We start from the raw sequence: 19,600 nt of genomic DNA on the forward strand, positions 1-19,600 counted from the left end.
CGAAATTGCCTCACATTTGGCCCAAGACATTTTCGCGATCGCAAGGAAATTGCAAAATTCCATAAAAAATTAAGTTTTATGTTAAGTCGGGATGTTTTCCTTTAACAACGTTTTTTAGACGATAAACAATACGAACAATCGATATGAGTCCCCAGAAATGATGCGAAATATATTTTATTGAGCTTCAAATTCTGCATATATTTTGCGTGACATCAGGGTCAGTAAGGGTCAAAACCAGGGGGGGTGGTCAAACTACGAAACGCAACAGCAAGAGAATTGCTAAATAGCATCATTCATTATCATTTCGGACAGACATTAAATGGTGAAAGTTTGAAGGAAATCGGCCGACCCCCATCTTTCACCTCTGCCTGGTTTTCTCAGACAATGACTCTTAAATAATAGAGGCACCAATTTCCACATAATACAGAATCTCGATCTTGAATTTCATCTGATGAATATATCAAAGGTTTACCACTTTTTGAAAGATATTTTTCCACTTTTTTAGGCATTGGCAATCCAAAACTATCAAAATATTCAGCATATTTGTTTCCATCTCGATATGCAATCCAATGTGTGCCTGATCCGATATAATCATCAAGATTTACGATTCCCGCTTCATTGTTTATCATGGATGTCGGTAATTTATCTTTGCTGAAAACTCCTTTAAAATATTTGATACCAAGTTGTTTAACCCAACTAATTAGATCGAAATTGCTAAGTGGTTTATTAATAAATTTTACAATATGTCGCCGATTAGTGGGATGCCTTTGAAAGGACTGTTTTTTCCCAGTATTAACCCTTTTCCTTTTTTGGAGGTTTTTTTTTACTCCCATACCTACTATGGGTTGTTTCCAAGTACCATAAAATGGAGGAGGTCTATAATCAGCCGGAAGAACCAAACCACCATTGGTATTTTTTTGGAACATAAACTGGTACAGACCGTCTTGATCTCTCTCTGTCCACTTGCAACCCTTTTCCAGTCAATGCATTCTACAATAAAGGAACACCAATTGAAGCCAACAATGTACCCAAGAAACCTTCTGATTGACTTTTTGTGGGTTTAATAACAATCTGTCCTCCAGTATGAATTGCATTGACGATTTGTTTCTTTTGTTCATTTGGCAACCAATCTTTATACTTTATCAATTGATCAACTTTGTTTTGTGGAATTAAGAACCCACCAACTTGCCCTTTTCCGAATATCTTATCAACACCAAGACTGGCAAGACCAGATAATGCTCCTGTAGCCAGTGGACCAGCAGCTTTTGAAGCTAGACTTGTTACAGCTGGAAGTGCCCTAGCACCAAGACTGAATAATGATGACCATAGGTTCCCTCCAATTTTGACTGCTTTTCGTATCTGTGCTTTTTGATATTTTGATATCAGAACCAGTACCATTTTCCATTGACTTTCGTAATCTATTTATTTGGGTTTTGGTTAACATAAGTTGGTCAGGTCCGTTTAGTTCATCATGTGATAATCTGATTGTCATTGCTGAATTATTTCTCAATGCTTTTGCTAATTTTTGTTTTTGTCCTTGAGACAATTTTACACCATGTGAATGATAGCTTGTCATATCTTGTATATGATATGTGTAGATAATTTTTTTAGCGAAATAGTAATTTCCCATCTTTCTGCACAAGTTCAGCATCTTGTTCGTATAAAGTGAGGGCATAAATTGAGTAGTTTGCGTTTGTGGCACCTGATAGTTCATAATGAAATACCAATTTCGTTGTTCCATCTCTAATATCCGTCTTTTGTTTTGTAAGATCAAAGTATAAAAACCCGAATAATGATTTGAAATAAGATGTATTCAAAAGTGTACCTTATCCATATTCATTGTTTGCATGAACATACTTCAGTACATCTCGGTAAACACGTGTCATATCAGTTGATGGGTTGTAGTGCACATTAGGATATTCATTACCATTTGCAACAACCAGATGAGTAGATGATAGTGCTCGATCATTAGCAACATTGAATGTGTTGTACAAGAAAGGATTAGTTGTTTGCGCACCAATATTGGCATTTTTGATGATGAACACAAACGCATGTCTTGGTCGTTCGATGCCAGTTGATATTGTAAATGTACCAGATCGTAGTCTAGTACTGTTTGATCGTTCGATGTTTTCACGCAGATATGTCCATTTATGCGGTTTCATAAACTGATCAATATAAAATGATTGGCCTTCACTGTTAAAAGTTATTCTTGGGACAACCAGTTGCATCCTTGTTATCATAACACGGCAAGCAGCCCCAGCTTGCCAAATAAGATTATTATCTGATTCAATTTCAAGATTTATTTCCAATCTTGTTGAAGGAAGAAGTTCATCTCGTAGTGCCTCAAAAAAATGAATAACGGTTCAGTGATACTTCCGTGGGAACATTGGCTGAAAAACCAAGGATTGCTTGTCTTGCAGCAAATCCTTTATTACAATTTGCCTGAGCAGGTCTTTCTTCAGCGTGTCGGTTTGTATCTCAATAAAAAAATTCATTTGTTGCAGTTGAGTGGGCGTATTCTTGACTGTATTCTAACAAATTTTTGATATTAACAGCTTGATTTGCATCGTTACAGTCATAAACTTTCCGACCATTTAGTTTAACATCAAAGTTGTTGATAAATGAATGGGATCCATTAACAATCCCATTTTGATCATTAGCCAAAAGAGCAACGTTTGCCATTGTTTGTACTTTGAAGGTCATTGAGATTCTAGCATTGTACCAGTCGGAAGGTGTCACCTCACCTGTGTTGTCAACCACAAACCTGTATCCAGTTTTCTTTTGAGAATTGTTGTTTCCTGGATCCCCAGTATTCAGTGGTGTTTCAAGTTCGAAAAAGACATCTTCATAACGTTCTAAATATTTTGGATTCCTGAATGATTTCCTTATACTAATATATTACACAATTTTTATTGTATCACACAATTTTCCTCCTTCTCATTTTCCCACCAGATATTATCTGATTTACTCGATCTGCTATTTCCATATCAGAAAGTTGTTTTGCCACCATTGGTTTAGACACACTAGTGGGTGACATGATTGGAGGTTGTTTTTTGCTCAGTAACTGAACTATCTTATCTCCGGCTTTATTACCAATATGTTCTCCAGTTTTTGTAACAGCCTTTTCAGCTGCTGTTTTAACTCCTTTTTTAGCTAATTCTTTGGTTGTTCCGAATAATTTTGATGCAATTGAATGGAATATATTCCCTCCAACAACTGATTCATCATAAATATGTCTTCTTACATAAGTACCCAATTCTGGGTCAAATCTTCTTTTGAACTCACTTTGTCGCATTATAGCGGAGCTCGCGCGCGCGCCGTAGGCGCGCACGGCGGAGCCCCATAGCTAAGAGATTTTGGTAAGCCCATCAGTGCGAGAAATTTTGGTTTGGTTATGACGTCACTTCCGTCCGACCGACCTACCGCCCGTACGTACGCTACTCCATGTAAGCCAACATGAAATGAGACACTCAAACCTTGTGCTGCAAATTAGTTCTTTTTCGGCGGGAAAATGCATGGCCAACTGCGCTGCCGGCGTTTGTTTGGTAGGAAATAGCATCACCAACTGCGTTTGAGAAAAACAAAATAATTTTGAAGACGACGTGTACGACAAAACACCAACTCATTTTATAAATAAGTCTACAAACATGTAAAGCAAAGAAAGGGAGATAGAAAGAGATCGAGAAAACAGGCGACGAAGAAGCGAAGTTCGACGTCAAAGAGACCGATTCAGATCGGTAGCAAACAGGCGAAACATGAGTGACGAACAAAGAGAGAAAAAACAGGAAAGGGTGCCGAAAAAACCCTGTGTTGCGGCACAGGGTTTGAGTGTATCTTTTCACATTGGCTTACATAAATGAGCGTATGTGCTGTAACCCGCGTTATTTTTCGGCGGGAAAATGCATGGCCAACTGCGCTGCCGGCCGCGTTTGTTTGGCGGGAAGTTGCATCGCCAACTGCGTTTGAGAAAAAAAACAAAACAAAAAAAATAATTTTGAAGACGACAAGATACAAAGTCAATTTTTATATGTGACCAACAGCAGGAGAAAAGAGCAAGGCAACTAGCGGCGGGAGAAACAAATCGACTGGCACATCATCAGAATCTGGAAGTGAAATCATTTTACTCCGATCCGGCGCCACGAAACGTTGGATTTTTTCTCTTGAAGTGAAACGTTTCGCTCACTTAACGCTGTAAAACGAACGGAAAAATCAGCAATGGAATAAAGGGACTGGTTATTCTCAGAAGAGGCGAGTACAGTCATGCAGTTTTGTTGACAAAACTTTGCTAGTTTGCTGGCTTGCAAGATATTGTTTTCTTGTAGTTTTGACACGCCGTTTAACTTTAGCTTAAGCTTAATACTGCTAACTTCGGAACTGTATTTTGAGCTCATTTTTTCGGTCCATGTTGATTATTTCCCTTGTAGTTTTATTTTCTGATCTCGTCCAATAGGCTCTTTTACAGTTGTGTGCTTAGTGACCTGGTCTTGTATTGGAAGCGAGGCTGAGGGTGACCTTGTTTTGATACAGACCTCACTACTTTTGATGTGTAAATGCAAACTAGTTAGCATAAGAACAGCATGATCTACATATGAAAAGCAGTGAGGTTTGTATCAAAACAAGGTCACCCCCAGCCTCGCTTACAATCCAAGGCCAGGTCACTTAGTACAGAACTTTAAAATGGCCTATTTTGCCGTCAAACAGCGGGAGAAAGAGAAAGGCGGATCGCAGCGGAGAAACAAATCGATTCTTTTAGCAGCTTTTAGAGGCGGCACTTCATAAACAGCGGCCGAATCTTGAAGAGAAATTATTTTACTCTAATCCGGCGCGATGAAATAAAAATTAAGATGCGATGGATTTTTCCTCCCGAAGTGAAACTTAACGTTGTAAACTAACGAAAAAATCGGCAATCGAATAAAAGGACTGGTTATTCTGTGATTTTGTTGACAAAACTTTGCTGTTTTTGCAAGATATTTTTTCTTGTAGTGCTGACAGTGCAACTTGTTTAACCTAAGAGCAGCCTTTTGAGCTCAATTTTCGGTCCATGTTCGTTATTTCCCTTGGAGTTTTATTTTCTAATGTCATCCCATTTTGCTTCATTTAAACAAGTTTGATTCTGAGCTAAAATAGTCAGTCAAACAAACGTCTCCCAACATTGTATCGTTGGCATAAACTACTGACAAGTTTTTCTCGCATATATTTCTAATTTTAGCATTTATTTCTGACAATCTTGACAGAGAACAAGCAAAAATACTTAAAACTGTAGGATATAACCGCAAAGATTAAGATGCGTGAGTAATTTTCACTGAAAGTCTTTTCAAAGAACGTTAAAAGTGAATGTAAAATTAATAAAAAGTGTGATTTCATTTTCATCAAAACAAAGTTTACGCAAAACATTCATTCGCTTGTTTTTTGTGAATTTTTCAAAGATCGTTGTTTAGTTTATTTCTGTACTTATTGCTATGAATTATCACATTGCTTTTTTCATTTATTACTCAAAGATATATTTGAAGTGTGTTTTTTGATTAGTGTATCCATTTTCTCTGAGGTTTACAGCGTACGGCCTTCTTGATAAGCAAAATTTACTAGACAGTGACGGTGCCGGTAGCGCGCGTTGGCTGTCCGTTTTGCCTCGATCATATTAAAAACTAAAAACAATAATAAAAGCAGAAAATATCATTTTGAGCCACTTAAATTCCGCTTTTATAACACAGAGGGCAAAATGTTCCTAAAACTATCAAGGAACTTCGTAAAACAGTCAATAAAACACTCATCGAAGGCGCAAGCAAACCAACAAATTTTCGTAGCGTACAAAACAAACAAAACCGACGAGAACAGTTCCCATTATACACATGTAATTAAGGTTACTTATAGGGAAGGAAGGTCGAATTTTTCTCAAATAAATGTTTTTAGATAATTGTTGAAACAAGAAAGGGATGCAAAGTTTCGTGAAAACAGTCGTTAGAAATCTTAAAAAGAACTCGAGCTATCTGAAAAACAAAGTTTTGTAGGAAAAGCGGTGAGCGAGTGAAGGTGTCATAATCCAATTTATGCGGGACAGTGTTGAGATATTACGCGGCAAAATTTGCCCGCGATCTCGAATTACCGGCAAATTTGCATATTTTTGTCTACATCGTGTTCATCGCATGTCACGGCGTTGTATGTAAAATTTTACTGTGAAACAGCGTTCCATTTTGGATTCAAGCATTGCGTAAAAGGTTGTTATGAAGAAAACGAACCTAGAAAAGTCGCCTTGGGTGACAGTAAAGAATAAACAGGGCCCAAAGAATGTCGAAAAATCATTTGACGAAGCTAAAAAAAACTTCAGCTGGCGGAGGGCAACAAGGGTTCTTGGTACAACCAGTCAGATTTTCTTTAATTGCCGCGGCAGCAGAGAAATTCGAGGACGTTAAATCGGATAGTGGAGAGTCGAACATCAGTTCGGAGTCTAAAATCGAAGATGCCGGCAACAATTCAGCCACTTCCGCCGTTGTTGACCGGCTGAAATGAAGCAGCGAACCTCAGCGCGAAGCCTCGTGTACTGAAAGCGGTGAGAAGTGCGTGCCTCGTGTCAACTCCGCTGGGGCTGCCAGTTTCATGTCGGCTGCGTCTATCTGCCGTTTTCTTCTTTGTTTTGGTTTCGCCGGTGGCTTTCTCGCGCCAGACTTAACTTTTCCTATGAAATCGCTTTACAATATTACAGTAACACTAAATAAATGCTTACAGAACTCCCCAGGGAAGGCTTCTTTGTGTTTGATTGGCCGGCGGCGTGAGCGCGTTGACAAGTATTTTGATGAGGTGCGAAAACTCGGAAAATGATTCAAGGCCGAAAACACGGCTTTTGTTTTTGCGCGAATTCCCCATCTTCAAATGAATTAATAGGGTATGTAGATTTGCCAGATTTCAACGAAATTTGGCCCAAATGGTCATCAGATATTAATGCATCAAAGTGTGTCAGGCTTTTACGAAATTCAAAATATTTTTCCTGTGACGTGTTAACATCTGACGGGACTACAAAAATTTTCCATTGTCCATCTTTAGGATGGGTTTTCTCACAAACCAATAGGAATGAAGAAAAAGCCTGACACACTTTGTTAGCCTATTATCTCCTGATTGATATTGTGCAGTCTGTTTGGTTGTGCGCCTTTACGTGAGAGTGGGTAATTCAGTTAAGTACACGTCGCTAGTATTGAGTTTGCAGGCCTCTGAGCGCTTATGTATCCAACAAAATAAAAAAACATTGATATTTTTGCAAACTTCAATTTATCAGCTTTACAGTGATATATAGTTTTCCGTGGTTTTATCGAAAGCAGCGCGCGTACGCTAGATTTTCCTGAAGGCACTCGCGAAACATGGAAGTAACCTTAAGAGAGAATACAAGTTTAATTCAGGAGCAAACTAACAACGATAAATCAAATGTTAACAGTTAGGCATCAATTAATTGTTCACCTGCGCTGTGAAGCTTCCTACCGCTTGGAAATCACACGAACATAGATCGATATAAAATAGCAAACGATGGATCCAAGGAAGGAACTTGTGGACTAATTTCTTCCTGCTCCTTCCTCCCATCAAATGGACACTTTCATGCTCGGTTATCGTTCGTTGAAAGCACTTGGACGCCATTACTGATTTCAGTTTTTCAACCAAACAAAATAAAATCAATCCGATCCAAGTCTTTAGCTTTTGACACAAATAATATTTTTTGCTGTTTCTTGTGAGAGACACCAAAATGAACCTTTAGGAATTTCCTTCCTAGCTGCAGCACTTGATTTCCAAGTATTTTTGGTACAAAGAACTTGGCTTAAAGAGTCAAACTTCGAAAGAACCTCAAAGAACTTATTTTTTTGGAGACATAATGCAGAAACCAACAAAATGTAAAACTGCCGTGCTCAACCTATCAGGAGCGAGTATTTTCGCCGCTCGACCAATCAGGAGTAAGTAATTTTTCCCTCGGTGACAGGAAAATTACGAAAAAATGCCCTCTGTTTTAACAAATCAGCATTCAGTAATTTTGCCCTCTGTTTTACATTAATTGTTATTGTTGATAAGCAGTTACCCGCATATGCATTAAAAATGTACTATACAACTGCAGAATTGAGGAGGAACTCATAAGGTTATTACGTTCATACAATAAGCAGACTTCTATTGTGGAGCTCCGCTTTTAGGCTTGGCTAAATATATATATTACAAATAAATTATACAATATTTTGTGGATGAGACCTTTGGCCTTCTGCCAATGAATTGATTGCCCCTTAGGTCAGGGACTAGAACGAAGAATCAAACTCATGAACCAATTGATGTTGTTTAAATCAATTAACCGGTTTAATTCATCCGTTACCGTTATTCTCATCTTGGATATGATATTTTTTGAAACTGGACTGAATAAAGCTCTTTTCGGTTCAAAAGTAAATGGGTATGATCTTGTTAAATTATCTGTTGGGATCATTATCAGTGTATTTGTTAATACTCCATCACTAGTACTGTGAGTTATAAGATCACAATTTATGTTTATGACATCAATGTTATTGGTTATATTTAGAAGTTTTCTGCTATATTCAGTAGCAGTAATTATTTTGGGTTCGAAACCGATCAGATCACCGAATTTTGAGTTGGATATATCTAATCTCCATTTGTTTCCAAGTTCGACAACGACACGATAACTACTTTCAACGAAATACAGTTTGACAGCTTTGCCGTGGGCTGGTTTATCATCATTTTGTTCAATGGCTTGTGTAATATAATCATTGAGATCATCATAACTGTACATACCATCAACAAATGTGATTGTTTCCCAATTGGCTCCACTGTCTTTGGAGTATGTGATTCTATTATTGTTGTTTTTATTATTGATATTATGCCATGAATAAGTCACTGTCTTTGGAGTATGTGATTCTATTATTGTTGTTTTTATTATTGATATTATGCCATGAATAAGTCATTGACACACGATTAACTGCTAGTTCATGTTTCATATCACTGTTAAGACTGATTGATGGATTAAACTTGATTGAAAAGTCTTCAGGCCGACTTCTGCCTATTTTTTGACGATTAACGGATGATATCTTTATTTCTCGTTCTTGCATATATATCATTATAATACATAATTTTTCAACAGCTCAATGAGTTGTTTATTGGAAATCGTACCTAGTTGATTCAATTTATGGGCTATCTGTGAAAATTCATTTTTAACTCCATTATTCCCAGCTAGTATACTTCCACCAAGTAATTCCATCCTGTCAAGTAGGTCATTTATATTATCAAAATAGACAACTCCTGATCCTATTTTTTTTAACTTATTACTGGTTTTATGGATTGGAATTTCACTCAGTTGGTTTAATTCATTGAAAACCATTTTGGCTATATCGCTGTATTTCTTTTTCGAATTGAATCTCTTTGTCAACAGATCGATAGTATCAAAATCAACCTTTTTATTAAGCACTTTTTGATCGTCTTTTGTTGCAACAAGTCTCAACTGTCCCATCAATTTGGGAATATCAATCATGAGACCACCATACTGACCATATTGATTCATCTTATACGCATTCCGCTTTGGTTGTGTATGCAAGCCTTTACCACTGAGGGTTTTGAGACCTTCTGGTAAAATTATAATTCGTTCTCTGTATTCTTGTAACGTTTTGATTTCTTTGGTTAATATATCGATTTCATCTTTATTTTTCTGTTTTGAATGCTTTGTTTTCGATAAATTACCTTTTCGTCGACCTAGAGCCTTCAAGTCTTCACAAATTAATTCATAATAAGTTTCAAAATCTTCTTTACCTTCTTTGATATTTTTCAACAATGAACTAGGTGGGATTAGATCATGATTCATTAAAATTTCAATCTCATCATCATCGAATCCCTTTTCTAGATTCGATTCCAAATCAGACGACATCATAGTTGGTTTGTAACCAATCGGCAGTTTTGTTGCTTGTTGTGGTTGTTTTGGTTGTGGTGGTTGAATTGCCGACATCTCAATGTTCTCCAGTCCTGATGTTATAGCTTTTTGGTTTTCCTGCAGCTGCTTGATCAATTTGTCTTGTTTGTCATCAATTGTTCGTTTTGTCTCTTCCTGAGCTTTAATTATTGGTTTGAACGTTTCTGATAAACCCAGTTGTAAATCTTGTTTATTATGCTTATATTCCTTCAACGTGTCTCTTACCCCTTTAGTTAAGATTCTGGTCTTAATCTTGGCTTCAGATATTTGTTTTAATCTTTGTAAGTCCATTATACTATTTGCTTACACAAACTAGTCTCAACTTATCTTTCAGAAATGATATATAAATCAATCATAAACCCTTATCTATTGTCTAATGTTGTATAAACAATAATATATGGATATTCCAAATTATGACAATAAAAATGAAAACAACAATTTCAAACAACTGTATGAATTCATGCCAAATGATACATTTCGAATGCTCATCTGTGGTAATTCTGGTTCGGGGAAAACTAATCTTCTTTATCACATGCTTATAAAGCCATTATTGTACTATGACCAGATACATCTTTATGCAAAAAATCTTGAACAACCAAAGTACAAAGATATGATTGAAAAACTGACTGATATATCAGATAGTGTTGGTTACGATGTTATATTATATAGCAATGATCAGATAGTTCCAGTTGAGAGTTTAATGGATGATGAATCACAAAAGATTGTCATATTCGATGACTTTATTTGCGATAAAAACCAAAAACCATTAATTGACTATTTCATAAGAGGCCGGCATAAAAACTGCTCTGTTATTTACCTTAGTCAATCATTCTACAAGACGCCGAAGGACATCAGGTTGAACTGTTTACATTTCTGTGTCCACGACTTCCCAAGCAATAATGAAAAGAGTCTGATATCCCGTGAATTGGGAGTTGATAAGGGGATATATATTAAAGCCACCAAAAAACCATATTCTTTTCTCTATGTGGACAGACCTATGAAGACGGTAAAAAGAAACTTTTATGGAACTATTTGACAGAGTTCAATATAGTCTAATCAATCAGTATAATGGGAATTTTTAATGATATTGAAACAGCTCATGCAACAGGTTCTGGAAGGAGAGGGCAGCAAGGACCTCAGGGTATTGGTTTCAAACTAACATCTGCTGGTGATTATGATCTGCAAAATGAAAAATTAACAAATGTTGAACAGGGGACTGATCCTAATGATGCCGTTATAAATAGTCAAATTCAATTGTTGGATGGAGCACAATCAGGTACAGTCGTCAATGATAAAGCAGTAATTTAAAGCAATACCGGCAGCGTTCATACCAACAACATATATTTACAAGATACACCAGACGGTGCTGGTAGCTCCAATGATGTTCGATTAATGACTGAGCATCAGTCTTATGAAAAGAAAACATTCATCTTCATATACCAGATTTGAAAAACTTTGATGGTTATGGTGGACGAGCTAAAAGTGAAATAATGGTTACATCAACAGAACAACATATTACCGGGGAAAAACATTTTTTGATATTAATGTTTTAAAACCTGATAATGACGATCAAGCAGCAAATAAAAAGTACGTTGATGATTCTGTTAAAAAAAATACCATCACCTGATTTATCAGGTTATTTGGAAAAGGATGGATCATCACCAATGACAGGTAACCTTGATATGGGTAATAATCAAATCACCAATCTTGGTGCTAATATACAAAATACCTATGATGTTGTCAATTTGGGTTTTTGTGATACTAAATACCAACAAAAAGTTTCAAATAGTGATCTTGATATGGATCAACATCGGATAAAAGATATGGGCCCGCCTGTTGATAATACTGATGCTGTTAATAAATACTACATTGATCATAACTTTCTTAACCGTGTAAATCCTGCTGCAATGGGTGGTGATCTAGACGTGCGTGGTCATGTAATTAAATTTCTGAAATTATCGAATGATCCATCAGCTGCTGCTCGGGTGTCCGAGCTGAATCTCAAAGCTGATAAAAACTATGTTGACAATCGAGAAACTATGTTATCAATACTGTTTCAACTTCAGTTAATACCGCTTTTATCACTGCCCTTAGAAGAGATGGGACCAATTCAATGACTGCTGATTTAAATTTGGATGATCATAAGTTGATAAATGTTAAAGAACCAACCAATGATAAAGACGGTGTAAATAAAAAGTATTTTGAAGATAAACTTGCTGAGTCACATTTGATTAGCAGTCACAAAGAAAGTGTTTTCAAATACTTGTACGATACAGATGAATCAGCTTCGGAGTATAATATTAGGGTAGATGGGTTTGAAGAAAACTTTAGAGAATCTGCTCATCAAAATAAAAAGGCGTATTCAATCACAATGATTAAGGACACTGATGGATCCAATGATTATCGAAGCGGTATCTCATTCAACATTTATCCATTACCCATTGGTACGTTCACAATGATATTCGAATACTATTGGCCTGAATCCACCAATGTATCATTGTCAACTCAGGGAACAACTGTCTATATTCACAAACAGGTCTATCGAGCATTCGACACGTATGGCAAACTGCTTGTTCAGATTAATAACAACAGTAAAACCACACCTGATCGTATAACATTAGTCATCCATGGCAGAGCTGTAGTTCAAAATCCAGAAGGATACTTAAGTATTTATGGCATTAAAGGATGGAGAGACAGTGTTGATCCTAGGGTTTATGATGGGTTAAAAAATGAAATGTTTGATTTTGAAAATAACTAGATGAAGATGCAAGTGGATATTAATATGAATGGCAAACATATCAGAAATTTACCTATTCCATTAAACCCTACTGACGCAACCACAAAACAATACGTTGATTATAATGTCCCAAATAGAAATGTAAGCGGAAATTGGGATTTTAAAAATAAACGATTGATCAATATCTCATCACCAATAGATGATAATGATGCTATTAATTTAGGATTTTTAAAGGGATTATTAACAACCAAAACAATAAGATATGATGGAGTGACTTCTAAATATTGAGTTTTCAACACCAATACTGGAATGGGATTCAATACTTATGGCGATGAAATAAGGATAAAAAAGGTCATAGTCATACCAAGCAACACCAAATACGCTGGTCAAGATTTGCTAAGTATCTACACTGATCAAAATTTTAGAGAGCGTAATACATATCTTTTCACAAATAATGTTGTTGGGGGTCTTACAGAAGCAATTGTTAATGTAAATACTACTTTTAGAACGGGCGTCACAGGTCTCACGCTCAGGTATGGAAAAGATATGAAAATAATTATTTTTTGTGAAATATGCAATTTCTGATGATTAAAATAAAATATGTTATTTATATAATGCCATACGTTGAAGATGAAAATGGAATAATCAGCACGATCAATGAGTCTCTTAAAAAATCATAAAATTTTGTGTAACAATAATTATAAAAGACTATGATTGATGTAACAGAGTTTAACCATGTCAGCAACACATTAACATCTGACCAAATTGATGAATTAAAATCTTACTACCGTACCTATCATAGAAAAATGTGGATTTTTAAAAAAGCTTATAAATCCTATAGAAAATGGAAATTAATCGGTAACATCAGTTCTGCAATTATTGCCACTGGCGGTGTATCCAGTAGTATACCCACTTCAGGCATATCTCTCGTTGCAGCTACTGCTGTTTCAGTTTTCATTCAAATGTATATGAAGCATAAAAATGTCGACATAAAAACATACAATGCCAATATGCCTACCAAAAATATGGGCACTTGTTAATATCCATAAAAGAAATCCTTAGAAGTGGCGAGTTTGATGATGATCTCCTGAAAAAACTACAACATGCTGATGATTATATTTTAGACAACACACCGATTGTCGATAAACAAGCAAGGATGTATGATAAGTTATTTTACTGACCTTTTTCACCGCCAATCAAATCCAATATATTGTTCCAATATTCTTTATAGCTTGCTAAGGTTCGTTCAGACTTTATACGGACAAGCGGACTGTGATATAATCCCATTTTGTCTAAAATTTGCTCCAATAAATATTTCACACTGATAATACGTTTCCTTTTCCCACTAATATGGGGGAGGATTTTATTTATTTCGACAAAAATACGATGTATTTTAGCCCTTTGCTGATAATTAACACATATAATCGATGCTGCCATTAAATCATCGATTATATTTTGAAGATGATATTTTCGATTGTACACGCTCTTTTTATGCATACGGTAAAGATTCTCTCGGAAATCAACATATTCGTTTGCGACTTTATAGCCAGCAACTTGCCCGCAATTTTTACAAACTGAATAACCTCTATCAAGAATTATATGAGCATTATCACAACATTGTTCGCGTTCGTTAGGCTGACGATTTTCAAACTGCTCATAACAGAAAGGACAAGACTCTCCAAAATCCTTGAAACCATCATGTATTTCCAAATCACAATCCATTACTATTATTTATACAACATTATTTAAACCAGCTAAGACTATTATGTCACGGCACAGCTGTGCCGGTCTACATTTATGTGTCATATCTCTATCACTAAAATATTACTAGGAGATAGTACAATGCAAACTATAGAGCACTTAACGTCACGCCACAGCTGTGGCATTCTTTACAATTCACAAGTGCCACAAGCACAGTCTATGTTATGTGCTGCCTCATGATGATTTTTGAAATGATCAACCACATATGACGTCACGCCACAGCTGTGGCGTTTGTTCAAACCCACTGATTTGCTTCTTCTTCATGGTCTTTAAAATAGTTCAGGATAGCATCCCCATTACAAACAAACCATATGAATGGTAGTATTTCCAAATCACAATTCATTCTACTATACATTTATACAACGTTGTTTAAACCAGCGAAGACTATATCAATACATTACCATACAGTCATTACGTCACGGCACAGCTGTGCCGGTCTACATCAAATATCACAATCACAGTCTATTTCATGTCTCCAAGGTATTGCTACAGCTGGATGACTTTCGAAATATTCGACAACAGACAGCTGATTCGCCGCTTTAGTCATACAAACTTTGTGAGTAAACTTTACCAGCAAAATTTATCATGACATATATAATTTTTACTTGTCTGATGCATCAGACAATTCCTGATTGGTCGATAAAATCATACGACTGTCATACGACTTCAAACACAATAGACTAAATTTAGACGCAAGCGGGAAAGTCCCATTGCATTACATCATTTCCGAGAAAGTGAAACAGTGTTTGGATGACAATGGTGTGAATGCGTTTCTTACGCGTAAGAAAAAAGTAACGACGAAGAGACAAGCTATTGAGAGCAAAGAATAAATTTTCCGAAATGGTTTAAAGAGATATCACTATTTAATAGTATAAAGAAATGGAAAATAAATATATCATAAAATTTCCAATTAAAGCCGAAAAACACATGAAGAGGGTTATAAGCTGTTATCCAATGGAAGATATATGCCCATGCATCAGAGCAATAAATCAATTAACCAAATGTCACAGTTGTAAAAAAAGAAGAACATATCGACAATTTTATTATAATGGTAAAGTAACTTCCGTTTGTGAAATATGTTTTAGCAGCCGAGATCCAAAAACAGTTAATCTAATATATTTAGGCAAACTAGTTATTCTATTAGAACATGATATTTGTGCTACTAATGTTTTTGTCATAACAAATTTTTATTTGGTTGTTTTTAGGCAACTTTATGGAAGTATTCTTATTTTTGAAAATGGAGAAACAAATTCATACATATGTGATGGAACAGTTCAAAATATGCCATTGTCATATTTTGATGAATGGAAAAATCATCTACTATTCAAACATATTAGAATGGCATTTTGAATAAACAAATGAGGTGCTAATGGATGGGGAATTGATGGAAACCATAATGCATTGACAGACCTCGTCGTTATTCTAAAATCTCACCTACGGTTCGCCTTTGGCTCATCTTCTGTTCGTGTTCGCCTAAAAGGCTCACAGCCCTTCGTGCGCATGCTGCACTACGGGCGCAGGCCCACGACGTGGGCTGATAATCGGAAACAAAGGTTGTGATAAATGTTGGTCCATTGTGAGGCAAGCGGCAATTGATTTAAAAGCCTTATCATGGTGGAGCGTGGCGCGCATTAGGGGACCTTTAAAAAGTTCTTATGAATGGGTCAATGATCGCTTGTCAATGACGGGTGGTCATTGAATTAATGTGTCATATGATGATAATTTGATGGCGCAATTTTTTAGGGGGATTTTTTGCGCAATTTTTAGGGCAAAATTATTAGCGCTATTTTAGGGCAAAATTATTGGCGCAATTTTATGGAAAAAGCGCTAAAACCCTCATATCCTATACTACTATTCTCAAGTGCAAGGTGAGGTGTGTATCCCGGATTATATGTCAGCCATGTGATTTGCGCATGATTGTCGTCTCAACCATCCCGGATAATGCTCTACTGCGCAAGCTTCGAGTCTTACATCCAACAAAATTTTGGATTTTTCTTCCTATTGACAAGAATAGTGTGCTGTCTCGCTAACGCTCGCCAGCAACAATATTTCGGCTGGCCAAACCAGCCTTCTTCAGGTTTAGATGTTACTAAATTATATAAATGGAATTACAATATTATATTATGGAGGATGTTGCAATACATAGGAGCGGCGGAAATGACGTTTACAAGGTGGTACCAAAGGATAAGGAAATATGTAAAATAAAATAAAAAAATTTTACAATTCATCACGTCTTTCAAACCGTGGGGTTCCAAGGTTCCCGCTAAATCTATAAGAAAAGACTCTCTGGCTTTTCTGATTGAATCACGTGAAGAGTGGATAACTTCAAGTGGTATTAGTTGCATGTCAGTGTGGCAGTGGTTAGGTTGAGAAAGAAAATGTTCAGAAACAGTAGTTGGTTTGAATGTAATGTTAGTTTTGTCAACTGGGCGTCTATATTCGTTGAATCTGTCTTTGAGACGTCAGCTTTGCAGTAGTCTTTGGACTTCTCATCGTCTATTTTTCAAGTTTGGCTGATTAGATCTCCTGTAAGAGCCAACGTACAAGCAAGCAGGATCTTCGTTCACGGCTTTTGCAGTTTTTAAAGTTTTAAAAAACAGATCGAATGATCAACGCGAAGGATTAGAGCTAGAGGAGGCCAGACCAGTTCAGCGGGGTCATGAAGTTATTGCATAGTTATTTCTGGTATGATTCCTAGTAATACAACGATAAGTATCACGCAATATATCTGAATAAAACCATTCAGACAATTATTTCAATTGCCAAGGGAGGATAGTTTTTAAATATCTGCGAAACATACAATGGGGTTAAGCATTCCGTGTAATGCCATTAGAGGGGCATCTTGTTCGCTATGAACTCACTGACTTTTTAAGCAGCCGAGTGTTCCTTAGAAGTTGTTCTTTTGATTTACAGTATTGAAAACCTGTGTTTTCCTTCCAAGAACCACAAACCGCCCCCTTGGTGAGCATGAGAGACCTGGCAGCCATTTTGAATCTTCCGTACGAATAAAGCCGACTCAGATCTCGTAACCTGTCGTGGTGAACCGTCGACATTCCGAACCTTTTCGGAAAATGGACTTACTTACTTACTTACACTACACGATGACCATGTAGGTTTCAGCTTCTGCAAAGCTGAAACCACAAAAATGCGTTTAGCGTTGCGGTACACGATTGTTGTTGGTATGAATATGCAAATTTTCGGCATTTACGTTTGTTCCAATGAATGGATCTTATCGCTAACACTCGACCCCGAAGGGCATTCACAATATTAACACAGATATTTAGGGTAATTTTCTATGATAGTTTTCATTTTTGCGTTTTATGTTTGCTGAAACGGGCATACGACAGGGACACTCAACGGATCGTTTCGATTTTCTAAAGGGAATTTTCACCTCGAACGTTCGCGATATTGGAATTGGAAATTTAAGGCCTAGTGTTTTCGGATTGATGAAAATTTGGTTTCGGGTACCGAAGCAAGGTCAGCTAAGATTTTCGGAAAGGTTTCGAGAGATGGACAAAAGTGCCCTAGTAATTTCGAAAAGACTCAAGTTCTCCTTGAATGACCGAACAGATAAAAATATTATAGCGCGGCCTGAAATGAACCCACAGAGCTTTAAACGTAAAGGCACTCCAGATAGCCTAAAACAGAGTTTCAAAGGATTTGACACGAGTCATCTAACATTTTCTCGTAGCCCTCGTTACTTTGTTTCGCGTTAACGAACGTCCAATAAAGATGAATTGAATAATTTTTGGTTTCACACTCGATTGAATAGAGCTCCCTGGTACTGTCGAAAACATGTGAAAAACGTTTATTATAAATTGTTTCTAAAGTAAGCGTATGTTTATACCGCTGGATGAAACACAGCTCGCGTGCCGATCAAGTTTGCGATTGTTTGACAAGACGAGAGAACGGTTAATTGAATGAAATTCAAAATCTTAGACACGGCTACCGTGTGTCATATTGGTCACTTACGTGCCATTTTACTCGCTGGCGTGCCATTTCACCCGGTGCTGGCCTTTGTTTTTATCGTGCATTCTGACACACTGCTCAGATGCCGGCGTGTCATTTCACTCACTGCCTGTTGTTTAGCGTGTCAATTTGGCGTGCCCGTGTATGGAAGGCGGAATGGTGCAAAATTCAAGGAATCAAAATCGCTTCCAACATCAACAACCAACCTGCAGTTCAACCTTTTCTTTCTAGATCAACAATAAACTCCGTCCAACTTCAACTGCAAATACCATAGCCAACATTTAAAACATAATCCAGCAACGAAAGTAAGTCAACACCAACAACAATTCTTCTCGTCTTCAACAATGAATCACCTCAAAACCAACATCGAACAGAATCTCAACTTCAACAACACAAAATTCGTGCAACAATTTGGGGACGAGCGACTGGCTATGGTCGGGGGAGGTTGGGACCGAAAAAATCCATCTTACAAGGAAATTTGTTTTTTATAGAAAACAATGGAGAATTGGCTGTAAACAAGTGCTTCAATACGTAAAGAAATAGATATTTGACAGGGGCATTGTGTCAGAAAAGAGGCATTTACTATAATAATTATTATTTTCTGATTTATTTGCATCGCACTGTTTGCAATCACGGGGGCCCAATGACCACTCAAACATATAGGCTACTCAAAAGTCCAGGGAAAAGTTCTACAGTAAAAATATCTCTGCCGCTTTCCACTTGAATTCTCTTTTGCACAAGGAACACTTAATATCTTTCACTTGGGTCATTTTTGTTTCCCCCTTAATCTGTCATTGACTTTTTGCAGATCCAAATTTGATTGTGATATTTGTTTCACTGGAATCTTTTGTCAACGAGATTTTTGAGGTTTTCCTTCAAGCCTGGGGGAGTTTGGGGGATTATAATTTATTTACCACAAATTTGCACCTCCCAATCATTTTGGAGTGCAACCATGGGGACTTTCTCCTGTAATTCAATAGTTGAAATTAAAATCAGAACAACATTAATTTTACAAGACAAAGGTTGAAATTTTAAACTGAGAAACAGAATAAGATACATTTGAAAAATGTAACAAAGTTTGTTTCTGCTAAATTGACATTATGAAACTTTTGAGTTCTTGGAGGGCACACAATAGGTTTTAGGAATGTAAAATGTGGGATTTTACTTAATTCCTACTCCACTTTACAACATATAAGCTTCTG

At 36.6% G+C, this 19,600-nt stretch overlaps 1 protein-coding gene across 1 annotated transcript in view; it reads left to right on the top strand.

The window, feature by feature from the left end:
* LOC146474996 (uncharacterized) overlaps window positions 1-19,600 on the top strand; it is a 108,458-nt gene that overhangs the window by 85,547 nt on the left and 3,311 nt on the right. The window lies entirely within an intron of this gene.

Source organism: Pavona decussata, unplaced genomic scaffold, assembly GCF_977016875.1.
Source record: "Pavona decussata unplaced genomic scaffold, jaPavDecu1.1 SCAFFOLD_87, whole genome shotgun sequence".
In the NCBI taxonomy this organism is placed as follows: domain Eukaryota; kingdom Metazoa; phylum Cnidaria; class Anthozoa; order Scleractinia; family Agariciidae; genus Pavona; species Pavona decussata.